Here is a 17497-nt window from a genome sequence, read left to right on the forward strand (position 1 = left end):
TTGCATGGACTTATATAGTGCGACCTAGTTGTGACAAGCACTTTCCAAGTGATGCTAATCGCTTGGAAAGCGCTTGTCAATCCGCATGCGGAAATGTCAGTGAATAACGCTCCATTTCCGCATGTCCCTGGCAGGAAAACGCATGTACAATCCGCATGTACAATCCGCATGCGTTTTTTTTTCTGCCAGGGAGATGCAGAAACGCTCAGGAAAAAATCCTGAGCATTTCTGCATCGTGGGCACATAGCCTTATTAAGGGTTAAACTAACGGGTGTCTTAATTCTGCTCATTATTATTATATAGGCGCTCCCTAAAAACACATCTGTTTAGGGCGGCCTATCACGTTTCCTAATTGAAGTCCTCTTATATATAGCCCATTCACTATTTCTCGGAATATAATTCTCCATCAAACTCCACCGCACCCAAAAGCCCTACAAATATTGTCTGATGACTAGCTCAGAAAGCCTTTATCCCCCCATTTCCTAAATATGGCCAGACCATCATTGTGAATAAGTATCTGTACTTTGTGTCACCCCCACCTCATTGTAGATTGTAAGCTCTTACGAGCAGGGTCGTCATTATTTTTGCTTTAATTATATATATATATATATATAAAATCGTCTTATCCTGTCTGTCTGTCTGTCTAGGAAAATCCCGATTCGCTCATTGGTCCGGCAGCGGCCAATCAGCGCCGCGGGATTTCTGAAAAATGATGGCGGCCGTTAGCGGCTCATCTGCGGGACGGAGCTGAGCGGCGATGCAGCCGGGAGATGAGCGGCGCGAGGCGCTCATCTCCCGGCCGGTACCAGCAGAAGGACCTCGACCGCCGTACCCATCTGCGGGACAGAGATGCAGCCAGGAGATCAGCGGCGCGAGGCGCTCATCTCCCGGCCGGTAGCAGCGGAAGGACCGCCGGCGTCGCTGACCTCCATGCAGAAGAGAGGACCGGGGAGCGGCGCTGCGGGTCGGGATACTTCTGCTGCGAGCGCCCGCTCATGTCCCGGGTTCTCGCAGCGGAAGTACCCGCACAGGCAGCGGCGCTCCCCAAGACGATTCGATGATTGGTCGCGGTCTTTGGACCCGACCAATCACTGATCTTAGAGCAAAAGTTAAACACCGCTGTGCTGATTGGTCGCGGACGCTGGGCGCGACCAATCACCGATTTTGGCACCACATTTAAATAGCGTCCGCGACCAATCAGCACAGCGGTGTTTAAATGTGGAGCCAAGATCGGTGATTGGTCGCGGCCGATATTTAAATTTGGCACCCAAATCGGTGATTGGTCGCGGGCAGCATCCGCGACCAATCAGCGATTTTTAACACAAATGTCCGGACCTTAGTAACACCATGCAGATACTGTGGGGACATCAGCGGCTAGGGTGTCAAGGGAGGACCGGGGAGCGGCGCTGCGGGTCGGGATACTTCTGCTGCGAGCAGTCGCTCATGTCCCGGCTTCTTGCAGCGGAAGTAGCCGCACAGGCAGCGGCGCTCCCCGGTCCTCACTAATACGATTCCGCTCCCCGGTTCTCAACAATACGATTCGCTGATTGGTCGCGCTCTCCGCACGCGACCAATCAGTGATCTTGGCGCTAAAGTTAAACACCGCTCTGCTGATTGGTCGCGGCCGCTGCCCGCAACCAATCACCGATTTGGGCGCCACATTTAAATAGCGGCCGCGACCAATCACCGATCTTGCCGCCACATTGAAACACTACTGTGATGAATCAGCGAGCTTGGCGCCAAATTTAAACAACGCTCTGCTGATTAGTCGCAGTTGCCGGCCGCGACCAATCAGCATTATTGGCGCCAAATTTAAACCCCGCTCTGCTGATTGGTCGCGACCGCCGGCTGCCACCAATCAGCGATTTTGGCGCCAAATTTAAACCCCGCCCTGCTGATTGGTCGCGGTTGCCGGCCGCGACTAATCAGCATTGTTGGCGCCAAATTGCCGGCCGCGACTAATCAGCATTGTTGCCGCCAAATTTAAACACCGCTCTGCTGAATGGTCGCGGCCGTGACCAATCACCATTACTGCCGCAAAAGTTAAACCCCGCTCCGCTGATTGGTCACGTTCGCTGGCCCCGACCAATCAGCATTATTGGCGCAAAATTTAAACCCCGCTCTGCTGATTAGTCGCGACCGCCGGCCGTGACCAATCAGCGATACAGTCGCCAAATTTCAACACCGCTTTGCTGATTGGTCGCAGTTGCCGGCCGCGACCAATCAGCGATTTTGGCGCCAAATTTAAACACCGCTCTGCTGATTGTGCCCGGTCTGCCGCATACATATTCTAGAATACCCGATGCGTTAGAATCGGGCCACCATCTAGTTGTATTATCTTCATCTATGTTATCTATAAACCTCTGAATTGTAAAACGCTACAGAATATGTTGGTGCTATATAAATATTAATATTACATATTAATTGGTATCACTTAATACTGAGCAGAGTTAAACCAACTTGCTGCTACTGGTAATACATGTTACAATAGGGCTTACTGTAACATGTATTCTGCCACTAGCATCTAATCAACACCATATAGTAACTGCTTTTTATAAAAAGTGTATAAAATTATACTGCTCCTTATTCAGCTTGATCAGCTGCTCAACCCATACAATATGATGGCCCCCACAGCTGTCTCCCCCACATACACACACACAATTATGTCCCCACACACATTATGATGCTCCCTTAGGTCCCATACATAGTATGACGGCCCTACACAGCCCCACACATTATTATGACCCCAAAATTTCCTCCAAGCACTAACTAACAAAAATGGAAAAAATAAAACTGCTCACTTAAGCCTGTTCTCCCAAAGCACTGCTCCGGTCTGTGCGGCATGTGGACCGAGGCTCCGCTCAGCTGAGGCGATCTAGTGATCTGAGACTCAGACACACAGCCTGAATGGTGAGAGAGGGAGCCAACGGACGCTTCTTCCCACCACTGTATTCACCGGTATGGCCATCCAGTGAAATTGAGACTTTGGATAGAGGGACGACTGTATTTTGCACTACTGATTCCATTTCTTTGGCTGTCCCAGTCCATGGAACAGCTAAAGGGCCGGATGTGACCCATAGGCAACAGCAACACTTTGCTCAGGTCTCCCTTAAAACTATGCTGATTTCCTTTAACTCCTAAAGAATAGGATTTCAATCTTTCTGTATTGACCATTTCATCACAGCCCCATAGTACCAAAGTCTCAATGTACCCACAAAATCAGATGCAGACATCTCATATTTTGGTTTTCTATTTATGACTTTGTGCGTTCTTCTTGTCTGCAACTAAGAAGATCAATTAGGCTACTTAAAAATAATTAGTCAGCAGGTTTTTGCTATGTAATCTGAGAGCAGCATGGTAAGGGCAAAGACCCTGATTCCAGGAACGTGTCACCCACTGGGCTATGTGCTGCTGTTTCAATAAAATCAGTGTTTTTTCAGCAGGAGAGTATCACTATAGGACTAGGTATCACTTGCCGCCTAGTTAACTGTTCTGTGTAACTACCCCCACCCCACTGATTATCTATATTGATAATCAGTGGTGGGGGTTAGGATAAACAGGGCTCAGTATTCAGAGCACTGCTACAGCAGAAGAAAATAGTTTACTGGATGCATCAGTTGTGAAAAAATTAAGTGATACATAGCTGGAATCAGAATTTCCATCCAAACAACAAGCTGCTCTCAGCCTTTTCTCACCCTTTCATATGACTCCATTGTGGAAAACAAATAGTTAAAAGAGCACTCTTATTGCCCCTTTCACTTAATCCATCGTTAATGTGTGTACAAAGTGTGCATACTAATATGTACCGGTCATTATCTTCTGGTCATCTCCGGTATCATGTGACTGTAGCTGTAACCAGCCAGCTCACACAGCGTCTTCTGTGTGGACTAAGGCTATGTGCCCACGATGCAGAAATGCCCCGGATTTTTTCTGAGTGTTTCTGCATCTCCCTGGCAGAAAAAACGCATGCGGATTGTACATGCGTTTTCCTGCCAGGGACAAGCGTTTGTCACGCGTTTTGCACATGCGATTTCGCATGCGGGTTGTCAACCGCTTTTCCAAGCGATTTTAGCATCACTTGGAAAAGTGCTTGAAAGTTGGTCACACAATATAAATCCATGCAACCCGCATGGATTTATGTTGTGTGACCAACATAATGTTAAAAAAAAAGAACGTAAAAAATAACCTTATACTCACCTTTCCGGCGGCCTCGGTCTGCTCCCGGCGTCGCTGCTGGCTCCGTGACAGGTACCGGTAATGTAAAAGGACCTTCCATGACGTCAGCGGTCCGGTGATGGTCCCGTGACCATCAGCTGACTAAATGACGTCACCGAAGGTCCTTGCAGATCACCGCTGGGATCGGAGGAGAGCGCATCATCGCCGGGAGGAGACCGGGGGCGATGTACAGGTGAGTATGATTATTATTTTTTTTTTTTTTGAACTTTATAATTCTTTTCTAACTTGTATGTACGATGGTAACTGGATCGGATGAGAGTCTCCTCCTCTCCAGACCAAGGTACCATCCGCGCATTAAATTGCATAAGTTCCGCACGGCTACATGTAGTCACGCGGATCTTATGCGGTCCAATGCAAGGCAATGGCGGCGATTTTGCAGCGGAATCGCACTAGAATTGGTCTTGCTGTGGTTTTTATCGCAGCAAGAAGGAAAAATGAAAATAAACCCTGCTATAAATACATAAAAAGCAAGTGCATTTAACCACTTCGCGCCAGAGCCTGTTTTTGCCTTCGTGACCGGGCCAATTTTTTCAATTCTGACCACTGTCACTTTATGAAGTAATTACTCTGGAACGCTTCAACATATTCCCCTGATTCTGAGACTGTTTTTTCGTGACATATTGTACTTCATGATAGTGGTAAAATTTCTTCGATATAACTTGTGTTTATTTGTGAAAAAATCGGAAATTTGGCAAAAATTTTGAAAATTTTGCAATTTTCAAACTTTGAATTTTCATGCCCTTAAATCAGAGAGATATGTCACACAAAATAGATAATAAATAACATTTCCCACATGTCTACTTTACATCAGCACAATTTTGGAACCAACATTTTTTTTTGTTAGGGAGCTATAAGGGTTAAAAGTTGACCAGCGATTTCTCATTTTTCCAACAAAATTTACAAAAACATTTTTTTAGGGACCACATCATATTTGAAGTCACTTTGAGGGGTCTTTATGACAGAAAATACCCAAAAGTGACACCATTCTAAAAACTGCACCCCTCAAGGTGCTCAAAACCACATTCAAGAACTTTATTAACCCTTCAGGTGCTTCACAGGAATTTTTGGAATGTGGAAGAAAAAAATTAACATTTAACTTTTTTCACAAAAATGTTACTTTAGACCCAATTTTTTTTATTTTCACAGGGGTAACATGAAAAAATGGACCCCAAATTTTTTTGTGCAATTTCTCTTGAGCGTGCTGATACCCCATATGTGAGGGAAAACCACTGTTTGGGCGCACGGCAGGGTTCGGAAGGGAAGGAGCGCCATTAGACTTTTTGAATGTAAAATTTGTCTGAATAATTAGCAGACGCTATGTTGCGTTTGGAGAGCCCCTGATGTGCCTAAACAGTGGAAACCCCCCACAAGTGACACCATTTTGGAAACTAGACCCCTTAGGGAACTTATCTAGATGTGTGGCGAGCACCTTGAACCCCAAGGTGCTTCACAGAAGTTTATAATATTGAGCTGTAAAAATAAAATTTTCACATTTTTCCCACAAAACCGTTTTTCATCCCTTAATTTTGCATTATCATAAGGGTAATAGGATAAATTGCACCATGAAATTTGTTATGCAATTTCTCCTGAACACGCTGATACCCCATATGTGGAGGCAAATTACTGTTTGGGCACATGGCAGGGTTTGAAAGGGAAGGAGCGCCATTTGACTTTTTGAATGTAAAATTTGTTTGAATAATTAGCGGACGCCATGTCACATTTGGGGAGCCCCTAATGTGCCTAAACAGTGGAAACCCCCCACAAGTGCCACCACTTTGGAAACTAGACCCCTTAGGGAACTTATCTAGATGTGTGGTGAGCACCTTGCACCCCCAGCTGCTTCACAGAAGTTTATAATATTGAGCCGTAAAAATAAAATTTTCACATTTTTCCCTCAAAAAATGTTTTTCATTCCCTAATTTTGTATTATCATAAGGGTAACAGGATAAATTGCACCATGAAATTTGTTGTGCAATTTCTCCTGAACACGCCGATACCCCATATGTGGAGGCAAATTACTGTTTGGGCACATGGCAGGGTTTGAAAGGGAAGGAGCGCCATTTGACTTTTTGAATGTAAAATTTGTTTGAATAATTAGCGGACGCCATGTCACATTTGGGGAGCCCCTAATGTGCCTAAACAGTGGTAACCCCCCACAAGTGCCACCATTTTGGAAACTAGACCCCTTAGGGAACTTATCTAGATGTGTGGTGAGCACCTTGCACCCCCAGCTGCTTCACAGAAGTTTATAATATTGAGCCGTAAAAATAAAATTTTCACATTTTTCCCATAAAAAATGTTTTTCATTCCCTAATTTTGCATTATCATAAGGGTAACAGGATAAATTGCACCATGAAATTTGTTGTACAATTTCTCCTGAGTACGCCGATACCCCATATGTGGGGGAAAACCACTGCTTTGGTGTACGGCAGGGTTCGGAAGAGAAAGAAGCGCTATGTTGGCTGGGATAGGCAGCAGACACCATGTCACATTTGAAGAGTCGCTGACATGCCAAAACAGCAGAAACCCCCACAAGTGACCCCATTTTGTAAACTACACCTCTCAAGGAATTCATCTAGGGAAGTAGTGAGCATTTTTTAATTTTTAAATTTATACCATTGGGCAGTGAAAAAAGCATAATTATATTTTTACCACAAAAAAATGTTTTACCCTCAGATTTTACATTTTCACACAGGGCAATGGGTAAAAATGGTGCCGAAATGTGTCACACAATTTCTTCTAAAAGTGTTAATACCCCATATGTGGCTGTATCGTACCACTTAGCCATACGGTGAGATTTGAGGGGGACGGAGTGCTATTTGACAATTGGAGAACAAATTATTGTAGAATAGGCATTTGGATTTGGGAGCACAAAATTTTCTGAATTTCTTTTGGGGGGCAAGGACCATTTTGCTTTTCCAGAGCCTTTCTGCTACCAGTAACTTGGAAGTCCCTTATATTTTTAACAGATGATGGACCTGAGCGGGGACTAGCTTTTTTTGAGGACTGAGTTGAAGCTTTTATTGGGAACATTTTACGTAACATTTATCCGGCGCTCTAGGCTGAGCACTTACATCGGGGTTTCCATCTAAATTTCCAAGTGATGTAATTCAGATGAAACCCCTGCGGGATCCATTCACTATAATGAGGCAGCAGAGTTACTCTGGACTCCGTCTGGCCTCTGTTTAGTGGTGTCCTTTTTTTCAGAAGTGCACAAAACTGTGGCCAACCGCACTTTTATGCACGCCTAAAACAAATGACACCGTGGGATCCCAGGCTAGACGGCGTCCACAGTGGCGTATATCTGCCTCATTACAGGGAATCTTCCATCATGGGTTCTGGCTGAATCACGTATTTCAGAGATTTACACGGAAACTCTGGTGTAAGTGCTCAGCGCAGAGCACAGGATAAATGTGAGCAGAGCCTTACTGGGATCTTTGGGAGACATAATAAACAAATCAGTAGCAGGTGAATAATATTTGTTTTATTTATTTTTTATGCCGTTCCTAGTGTGATATAACTGATTAGATTACTTTATTCTTCGGGTCGGTGCGATTACAGAGATACCAGATTTATATCGGGTTTTTATGACTGACAGCTGTCACACACTAAAATACGCTTTTTTTGCAAAATCTAGTTTTTGCATCACCATATTTTGAGAGCTATAATTTTTCCATATTTCGGCCGATAGAGTCATGTGACGGCTTGTTTTTTGCGGGACGAGTTGACATTTTTATTGGAACCATTTTTGGGTACGTGACATTTTTTGATCGCATTCTATTCCGTTTTTTGGGAGGTAAAGTTAACAAAAACAAACACTTCAGGAATTGTTTTTTGAATTTTTTTTTATGCCGTTCTGCGTGTGGTAAAAGTGATCAGGCAGCGTTATTCTTCGGGTCAGTACGTTTACAGCGATACTACACTTACTGTATTTTTTTTATGTTTTGGCGCTTTTACACAATAAAACAATTTTATAGAAAAAAAAATATTTTTTTTGCATTGCTTTATTCTGAGCGCTATAACTTTTTTATTTTTCGGCTGATGGAGCTGTATGGCGGCTTTTTTTTGCGGAACAAGGTGAAGTTTTCAGTGGTACCATTTTTATTTCTATTCTGCTTTTTGATCGTATTTTTTTCCACTTTTTGTTTGGCGATATGATGAAAAAGCATATTTTTTTGCTCCGTTTTTTATTTATTTTTATTACGGTGTGCACAGAAGGAGTTAATTAGTGTGACAGTTTTATAGCTCGGGTTGTTTCGGACGCGGCGATACCAAATATGTGTACTTTTTTTGGTTTTGTAATAATATACAGATTTATTGGTTTAATATTTTATTTATTTATTTTTATTTATTTTGTGATTTTTTTTTTAATAGTTTAAAAACTTTTTTTTTTACTTTTTTTTACATTTTTACTTAGTCCCTGTATGGGACATTAATTTTTATTTTTCTGATCACTGATCTCATGTAATGTAATAGACATATATTACATTACATAAGATCTTCACTGACTGTTTCAGTCAGTTTCCTGTCTGGCATCAGCTACATACAGGCTGAAGCCAGACAGGAAGGACACCATATATGGCAGAGCTGGAGGCGGTCATGTGACCTCCAGCTGCCATAGCAACCCCAGGTCCTCAAACGAAACGGAGGTCTTCGGAGGTAAGACGTCCCCCTCTCTTCCTGCTGTCTCCTATATGCCGCGATCACTATAGATCACAGCATATAGAAGACAGCAAAGGGTTAACATCACTGGGAACTGATCTAATCAGTTCCCGATGATGTACCCTGTCAGAGCTAACGCTCTGCACCGGAATCGCAGTGCTTGCAGGATCCTGGGGGTCCTGAGCACTGCGAGACCACCCACCGTTTTTAAACGTCGGCGCTGCACAGAGCCCAGGCAGCGCGGACGTTTATCTACAGTGGGCGGTCAGGAACCGGTTAAATAAAATAGGGTTCTTAGTAACACTGTTTTTGATCAAAAATAGTATGAAAGCTTTCCCACCATGACAAGGTGAACCCGTTCAGCAGGGTTTATTTTCATTTTTGCTTTTTTGAGGTTTTTCTGATTCATGGCCATTGTGAAACATGCATTTATGTGCTGCATGTATACTAACTTAAACCAAACTCAAATTTTGTGTTATTTTCTTTGTATATTCTGCATTCTGTGCAAACCTAGGTGTGGCCTCCCTTCCTAGAGCTGGACAACACATTTAAAAAGCTTCCCATGGCTGGTGTTCCTAGTTTGGGACCGGGGCCTCAGTCTGCCCTTATTCATACAGAGGTCAACTTTGACACATGGTAAGGTTTTTAATATTAGACAGAGTAAGTTCTATCCCGAATGGGTTCACCTTGTCGCTGGTGGGATAGCTTTCATACTATTTTTGATCAAAAACAGTGTTACTAAGAACCCCATTTTATTTAAATGCACTTGCTTTTTATTTATTTACAGCAAGGTTTATTTTCATTTTTGCTTCTTGTAGGTTTTTATAAAAACCCAGCGTCCTCTAACCCCGTACCAAAAAACAGCAGCCATTGGTTCTTCAAAGAAGCTGCTTAGCACTCTGAAAATGGTGAAGGCCCAAAAAGCAGGAGAAGGATATAAGAAGATAGCAAAGTGTTTTCAAGGTTCCCTTTCCTCAGTTCAAAATGTAGTTAAAGAAGTTGTCCAGTACTTTAGATTACCCCCCCCCCCAATCCAATGTATCCCCCGGGGCCCCTAAGGATTTTTGTAATTAGCTTACGTTGCAAATACTGCCTGTGAGCGGCGCTATCGGTGGCCGCTCACAGGCATTACGTGACCCCACGCTGACGTCACAAGTGAGGCGTGACTCCGCGCTGGGGTCCCCGCGGTGGATGCTGGGTTGTGGGCGGGGTTACCCCCCACGTCACACCCAGCATCCACCGCGCGCTTTCCCAATGAATGGGGAGAGGCAGAGCGCGCGGTGGATGCCGGGTGTGACGTGGGGGGTAACCCCGCCCACAGCCTGGCATCCACCGTGGAACGCAGAAGACAGAGACCCCCGGCTGCTGCCAGCACTTGTCGTGACGTCAGCCGCTCACAGGCAGTATCTGCAACATAAGCTAATTACAAAAATCCTTAGGGGCCCTGTGGGGGGATACATTGGGGGTAATCTAAAGTACTGGACAACCCCTTTAAGAAATGGCAGTTAACAGGGACAGTGGAGGTCAAGATCAGGTCTGGAAGCCCAGGCAAAGTTGCATTGAGAGCTGCTCGTAGGATTGCTAGAGGGGCAATTCAGAAACCCCATCTGACTGCAAAAGACCTTCAGAAAGATTTAGCAGACTCTGGAGTTGTGGTACATTGTTCTACTGTTCAGAGACACATGCACAAATATGGCCTTCATGACACAGTCATCAGAAGAAAACCTCTCCTGTCTCCTCGTCTTAAAATTCAGAGTCAGAAGTATGCAAAACAACATCTAAACAAGCCTAATGCATTAAAGAAAAAGGAAAAGAACATCTCGCCAAGCATTAAGCATGGGGGTAGATCAATCCTGCTTTGAGGCTCTGTTGCAGCCAATGGTACAAGGAGCATGTCAAGGGTAGTAGGCAAGAATGGATTCAATGAAATTTCAACAAATTCTTGATGCAAACATAACTCCATCTGTAAAAGAGCTGAAGTTGAAAAGAGGATGGCACAAATGGATAATGATCCTAAACACACGTCAATATCCACAATAGACTACCTCAAAAGGCGCAAGCTGAAGGTTCTACAATGGCACTCACAGTCCCCTGATCTGAACATCATTGAAAATTTGTGGCTAGACGTCAAAATAGCAGTGGATGCAAGACGACCCAGGAATCTTACAGAACTGGAAGAATTTTCCAAGGAAGAATGGATGAAAATCCCTCAAATAAGAATTGAAAGACTCTTGGCTGGCTACAAAAAGCGTTTACAAGCTGTGATACTTTAAAAAAGGGGCAACTACTAGGTACTAACCATGCAGGGTGCCCAAACTTTCGGCCCATTTTCCCTTTTGCAATTTTTAAAATGTAAAAGATAAAAAAAATATATAGATTTTATTTAGCCTAAAACACAAAGGAAAGGTGTTATCTTTAACTTGCTTAACTGTTCACAATAACCATAATTTTGACCAGGGGTGCCCAAATATTTACATGCCACTGTAATCTTAGAGAAGTTCCTGTCCACAGTAATTTGTATTTAGATATAAACTCAGCACCGAAATCCACTTGGAAAAAAAAAATCTTCATTTCTGCATATTAAAATTGTATTGTCACACAACACTTAATAAAATACCACAGACATTTTGGCCCCAAGTCCATCGATGCATACCATAATAATGCAATGCTCCACAATACATACATAGAGATTATTGAAAGTGGATCAGAGTTGATAAATGTTACTTGTAATGCTTTTCAATCATTAAGAAAATGTATTAATAAACGGCTCACTGCTATGACTGACCACTTCACTGTAGACTTGTCATAGCCATTTATCAAATTATTATATTTAATACATTTTTTATTAATTTATTAATTGTTAAAAGTTAGATTCATTTTCTGTTTACCATAATTTCAAAGTATTACTTTTGTTTCATTTGACAACATTTTTTTCCCCTTTTGCTAATTTCTTATTTCAGTTTTACTCATCTTACAGAATATTTAATGTGGCTCAAAATTGGATCATACGGTCACGGGTTTTGTGGAAACTTGTGCCAATACAGCATTTGTATGGGTAAGTGAATGGCAAATGATGGGAAGGTCTGGTTCGTAGTTGGTGTTCCAAATTCCAAAGGTGTTTTATGGCAGTGGTCCCCAACCTTTTTTGCACCAGGGACCGGCTTGAAGCAAGATCATTTTTCCATGGCCCAGCAAGGAGGGGGTGGGGTGGGCGGGGCTTTGGTCATATGGGGGCGGGGTAATGGAGGGATTTGGAGTTTAGTGCATACTTATCATATAGTGTAGACCAGGTCCCCGCCAGGAGCCCCACATAATGTGCTGTGCCAGGAGCCGCATCACTGAGGCCCCATCACGCCCTGCAGCAGGACAGGGCAGCTGTCCTGACAGCTGCTGTTCAGCTGCATTTACTTCATCCCAGGGGCGGACACAGACTGTAGTGGGCCCCTGTGCAAGAAATTTTTGGGGGCCCCCCCGCCCTTCATAAGGCAACAAAGTTATGTAAACATAACCCCCCCATGTGCATCTCTCACCCCCCCATGTGCAGCTCACCCCCGTGCATCTCTCATCCCCCTCCGTGCATCTCTCATCCACCCCCCGTGCATCTCTCATCCACCCCCCGTGCATCTCTCATCCACCCCCCGTGCATCTCTCATCCACCCCCCGTGCATCTCTCATCCACCCCCCGTGCATCTCTCATCCCCCCCGTGCATCTCTCACCCCCCCGTGCATCTCTCATCTCTCCCCTCCCTCCCATGTGCATCTCTCATCTCTCCCCTCCCCCCATGTGCATCTCTCATCTCTCCCCTCCCCCCATGTGCATCTCTCATCTCTCCCCTCCCCCCATGTGCATCTCTCATCTCTCCCCTCCCCCATGTGCATCTCTCATCTCTCCCCTCCCCCCCATGTGCATCTCTCATCTCTCCCCTCCCCCATGTGCATCTCTCATCTCTCCCCTCCCCCCATGTGCATCTCCCATTCCCCCCACTCCTAGTTAATTGTATTTAAAAAAAAATAAAACTTGTTATACTTACCCCCATGCGATCCCTGCAGAATCCTGGCGCTCGTCCAAATCACTGACACCAGGTTCTCCTGACTTCCGGCCATGTGACGGCGCAGTCACATGACCGGAAGTCAGGGGAATCATGAAGGTGCTGCCGCAGCAGCGCAGCGCTAAGATGTCCCGGACCCGGCGCTTAGCATGCGGCCGGGGGCCCCATGAGGAGAGAGACGCACAAGAGGGGGGCTCCGAGGGGGCTCCTACCGGCCGGGCCCCATACTGGAGTCAGGGCAGTCATGCCCTGATGGCGGCCCTGCTGGAGGCTGGAGGGGCCCCCTCTCCCCGCGGACCGGCTGAAAAACCCCAACGGCCCGGTCCTGGTCCGCGGACCGGCGGTTGGGGACCTCTGTTTTATGGGATTTAAGTCAGGAGTCTGTAGAGCACTCGAGTTCCTCTACATTAAACCATGTGCTTATGGGCCTCTTTGTGAGCACAAGGGCACATTTATGCTCGAAAAGAAAAAAAAAAGTTTTTCATTGCATGAAAAAAAGTATTTGATCACCTACCAACAACAAGAATTCTGGCTTTCACAGACCTGTTAGTTTTTCTTTAAGAAGGCCTCCTACTCTGCACTCATTACCTGTATTAATTGCACCTGTTTGAACTTGTTACCTGTATAAAAGACACCTGTCCACACATGCAATCAATCCCACTCCAACTTCTCTGAGTCTGACTTCTATACCAGGAAAGATCTTTGAACAAATTATTAAACAACATGTATGCAAGTACATGGATAAGAATGAAGTGATTAACCAGAGTCAGCATGGGTTTGTAACTAACAAGTCATGTCAGACTAACTTAATTTCCTTCTATGACAGAATCACTGACTGGGTGGATCAGGGAAATGCTGTAGATATAGTATATCTTGACTTCAGCAAAGCATTTGACAAAGTATCTCACACCATCCTTATTGAAAAAATGACCAAGTATGCAATGGACCAGGCAACTGTTAGGTGGATTCATAACTGGCTTAGTGATCGGACTCAAAGGGTGGTTGTAAATGGCTTCACATCCAGCTGGATGAATGTCTCAAGTGGGGTACCACAGGGCTCCGTCCTGGGACCTGTATTGTTCAACATCTTTATCAATGATTTAGATGAAGGAATTGAGGGTAAACTGATTAAATTTGCTGATGACACAAATCTAGGAGGGATAGCTAATACTAGAGAAGAGAGAGAGAGGATTCAAAAAGACCTAAATAAACTGGAGCAGTGGGCAGCAACCAACAGAATGGTTTTTAACAGGGAAAAATGCAAAGTACTACATCTGGGCAATAAAAATGAAAAAAGCATATACAGAATGGGAGGAATAGAGCTAAGCAACAGTACATGTGAAAAAGACTTAGGTATACTAATAGATCATAGACTGAACATGAGTCAACAGTGTGATGCAGCAGCAAAAAAGGCAAATACAATTCTGGGATGTATTAACAGAAGCATACAGTCTAGATCACGTGAAGTCATTATCGGTCTTTACTCCTCTTTGGTCAGACCTCATCTGGAATACTGTGTACAGTTTTGGGCACCACATTTTAAAAAAGACATAGACAAACTGGAGCAAGTTCAGAGAAGAGCGACCAGAATGGTGACTGGTCTGCAAACCATGTCCTATGAGGAACGGTTGCAGGATTTGGGAATGTTTAGCTTGCAAAAAAGAAGACTGAGAGGAGACTTAATAGCTGTCTACAAATATGTCAAGGGCTGTCACATTGTAGAAGGATCATCTTTATTCTCATTTGCACAAGGAAAGACTAGAAGCAATGGGATGAAACTAAATGGGAGGAGACACAGATTAGATATTAGAAAAAACTTTTTGACAGTTAGGGTGATTAATGAGTGGAACAGTCTGCCACGAGAGGTGGTGAGTTCCCCTTCAATGGACGTCTTCAAACAGAGGCTGGACAGACATCTGTCTGAGATGATCTAGTGAATCCTGCTTTGAGCAGGGGGTTGGACCAGATGACCCAGGAGGTCCCTTCCAACTCTACCATTCTATGATTCTATGATTCTCCACCATGGGCAAAACCAAAGAGCTGTCTAAGGACACCAGGGACAAAATTGTAGACCTGCACAAGGCAGGGATGGGCTACAGGACAATAGGCAAGCAGCTTGGTGAGAAGGCAACAACTGTAGGCGCAATTATTAGAAAATGGAAGAAACACAAGATTATCAATCTTCTTCGGTCTGGGGCTACAGGCAAGATCTCGCCTTGTGGGGTAAGGAGGTTTATGAGAAAGGTCAGGAATCAGCCTAGAACTACACGGGAGGACCTGGTCAATGACTTGGAGAACTGGGACCACAGTCTCAAACATTACCATTAGTAACACACTACACCATCATGGATTAAAATCCTGGAGGGCACGTGAGGTCCCCCTGCTCACGCTAGCACATGTCCAGGACTGTTTGAAGTTTGCCAATGATCATCTGGATGATCCAGAGGAGGCATGGGAGAAGGTCATGTGGTCAGATGAGATCATAATAGAACCTTTTGGTATCTACTCCACTCGCCGTGTTTGGAGGATGAAGGATGAGTACAATCCCAAGAACACCATCCCAACCATGAAGCATGGTGGTGGAAGCATTATTCTTTGGGAGTGCTTTTCTGCAATGCGAACAGGACGACTGCACTGTATTGAAGGGAGGATGGATGGGGTCATGTATTGAGACATTGTGGCCAACAACCTCAGTAAGAGCATTGAAGATGGGTCGTGGCTGGGTCTTCCAGCATGACAATGACCTGAAATACACAGCCAGGGCAACTAAGGAGTGGCTACGTAAGAAGCATTTCAAGGTCCTGGAGTGGCTTAGCCAGTCTCCAGACCTGAACCCAATAGAAAATCTTTGGAGAGAGCTGAAACTCAATGTTGCCCAGCGACAGCCCCGAGACCTGAACGATCTGGAGAAGATCTGTATGGAGAAGTGGACCAAAATCCCTGCTGCAGTGTGTGCAAACTTGGTGAAGAACTACATGAAACGTCTGACCTCTGTAATTACAAACAAAGGTTTCTGTACCAAATATTAAGCGCTGTTTTTCTATTGTATCAAATACTCATTTCATGCAATAAAATGCAAATTAATTATGTAAAAATCATTCAATATGATTTTCTGGATTTTTTATTAGATTTTGCCTCTCACAGCTGAAGTGTACCTACGATAAAAATGACAGACCTCTCCATTCTTTGTAGGTGAGAAAACTTGCAAAATCGGCAGTGTATCAAATACTTATTTTCCCCACTGTAGGCATGTATGCCAATGGTTATACAAAATAGGTTGTTTCTAGTGGACATCTTCAAGCTCTTTTCACTGGGGAAAACCATATTTGTCCATGGATTTTCAATGGATACAGAACAAATGAGGGCCCTGCTCACAAGCTTAAAATATATAAGGCGATTGGGAGGGGAGGGGGGGGACACATTGGTTATAACGTGCTTGTCATGTATTGTCCAGCCATCATTATAATATATAGGGGTTATGATATAAAGCTGCATGATCCGGTCATGAGCCAGTATGTGTCTAAATGCAGTTACCAAGTGCTATAGGCTGCATATAGGATGTGGAGACAGATGAATAAGAGGGACCAGATTCTGAGGAAAAATTAGAAGGGGGAACAGAGAGAGGTGTTTTTAAAGCACGCTTAAAAATGTGGGGGCTATATATTAAATCGGATCATCAGGGGTAGTGCATTCCAGAAAACTGGAGCAGCACAAGAAAAGTCTTGGAAAAGGAGGTGGAAGGTTTGGATTATAGAGGATGATAGTCTTAGATCACTTGCAGAAAAGAAAGCATGGGTAGAGTGACAGACAGATGTGAGTTATATGGTGGTGCAGAATTCTGGAGAGCTTTGTGGGTGAAAGCAATGATTTTATTTTGTAATTTGTAGCGTTTGGATAACAATGACTGGCACAGGGTGGCGTCATCAGTGTAGCGGCTGGACAGAAATAGGACCCTGGCTGCGGCATTCAGGATGGATTGGAGAGGAGAAAGTTTGGTGAAAGGGAGACAAATCAGTAGAGAGTTGCAGTAGTTCAGACAAGAATGAATAAAAGCGAAAGAGTTTTTGCAGTTTGAAAGGGGAGATAAGGTTAAACTGTGCAGATGTTTTTTAGATGCAGGTGACATGAGTGAGTGATTGGATGTAGGGAATAAAAAAGGTCTGTGTCAAATATGACCCCAAGACGGCGAGCGTGCTGCTTAGGAGCTATGCTTGAAGCACCCAAGGAAATGGCTGTATTGGGTATAAGATTCAGATGGAAGCCCTAGAAAGTCATGGACGAGGGTACAGCCCAAATCATACAGGTCACAGACTAACTGAATGGCAAAGGTTGTATGCTCCTCAGTTTGGCCATTATAGTATCGATATTTGTCTGTGGATATTGCATTGTTGTTCTTGACTTTAAGCAGCTGTAACTGGGTTTCATAGTCCACCCAGTTTTTGTTCTGTACATCACTGGTTTCCAGTGGTGCACAAGGTGTTCCCTTACCAAACAGAAACCACACGTTTAACCCCTATGCACACATGGGAAAATACATCCTAATTATAAAC

General features: G+C 44.2%; 1 protein-coding gene across 2 annotated transcripts in view; it reads right to left on the reverse strand.

The window, feature by feature from the left end:
• Window positions 1-17497, reverse strand: part of DUSP22 (dual specificity phosphatase 22) — a 95332-nt gene that overhangs the window by 13713 nt on the left and 64122 nt on the right. The window lies entirely within an intron of this gene.

The sequence above is a fragment of the Phyllobates terribilis genome, unplaced genomic scaffold, assembly GCF_046119375.1.
Source record: "Phyllobates terribilis strain yellow unplaced genomic scaffold, ASM4611937v1 Scaffold_4__5_contigs__length_816908805, whole genome shotgun sequence".
NCBI classification, from domain to species: domain Eukaryota; kingdom Metazoa; phylum Chordata; class Amphibia; order Anura; family Dendrobatidae; genus Phyllobates; species Phyllobates terribilis.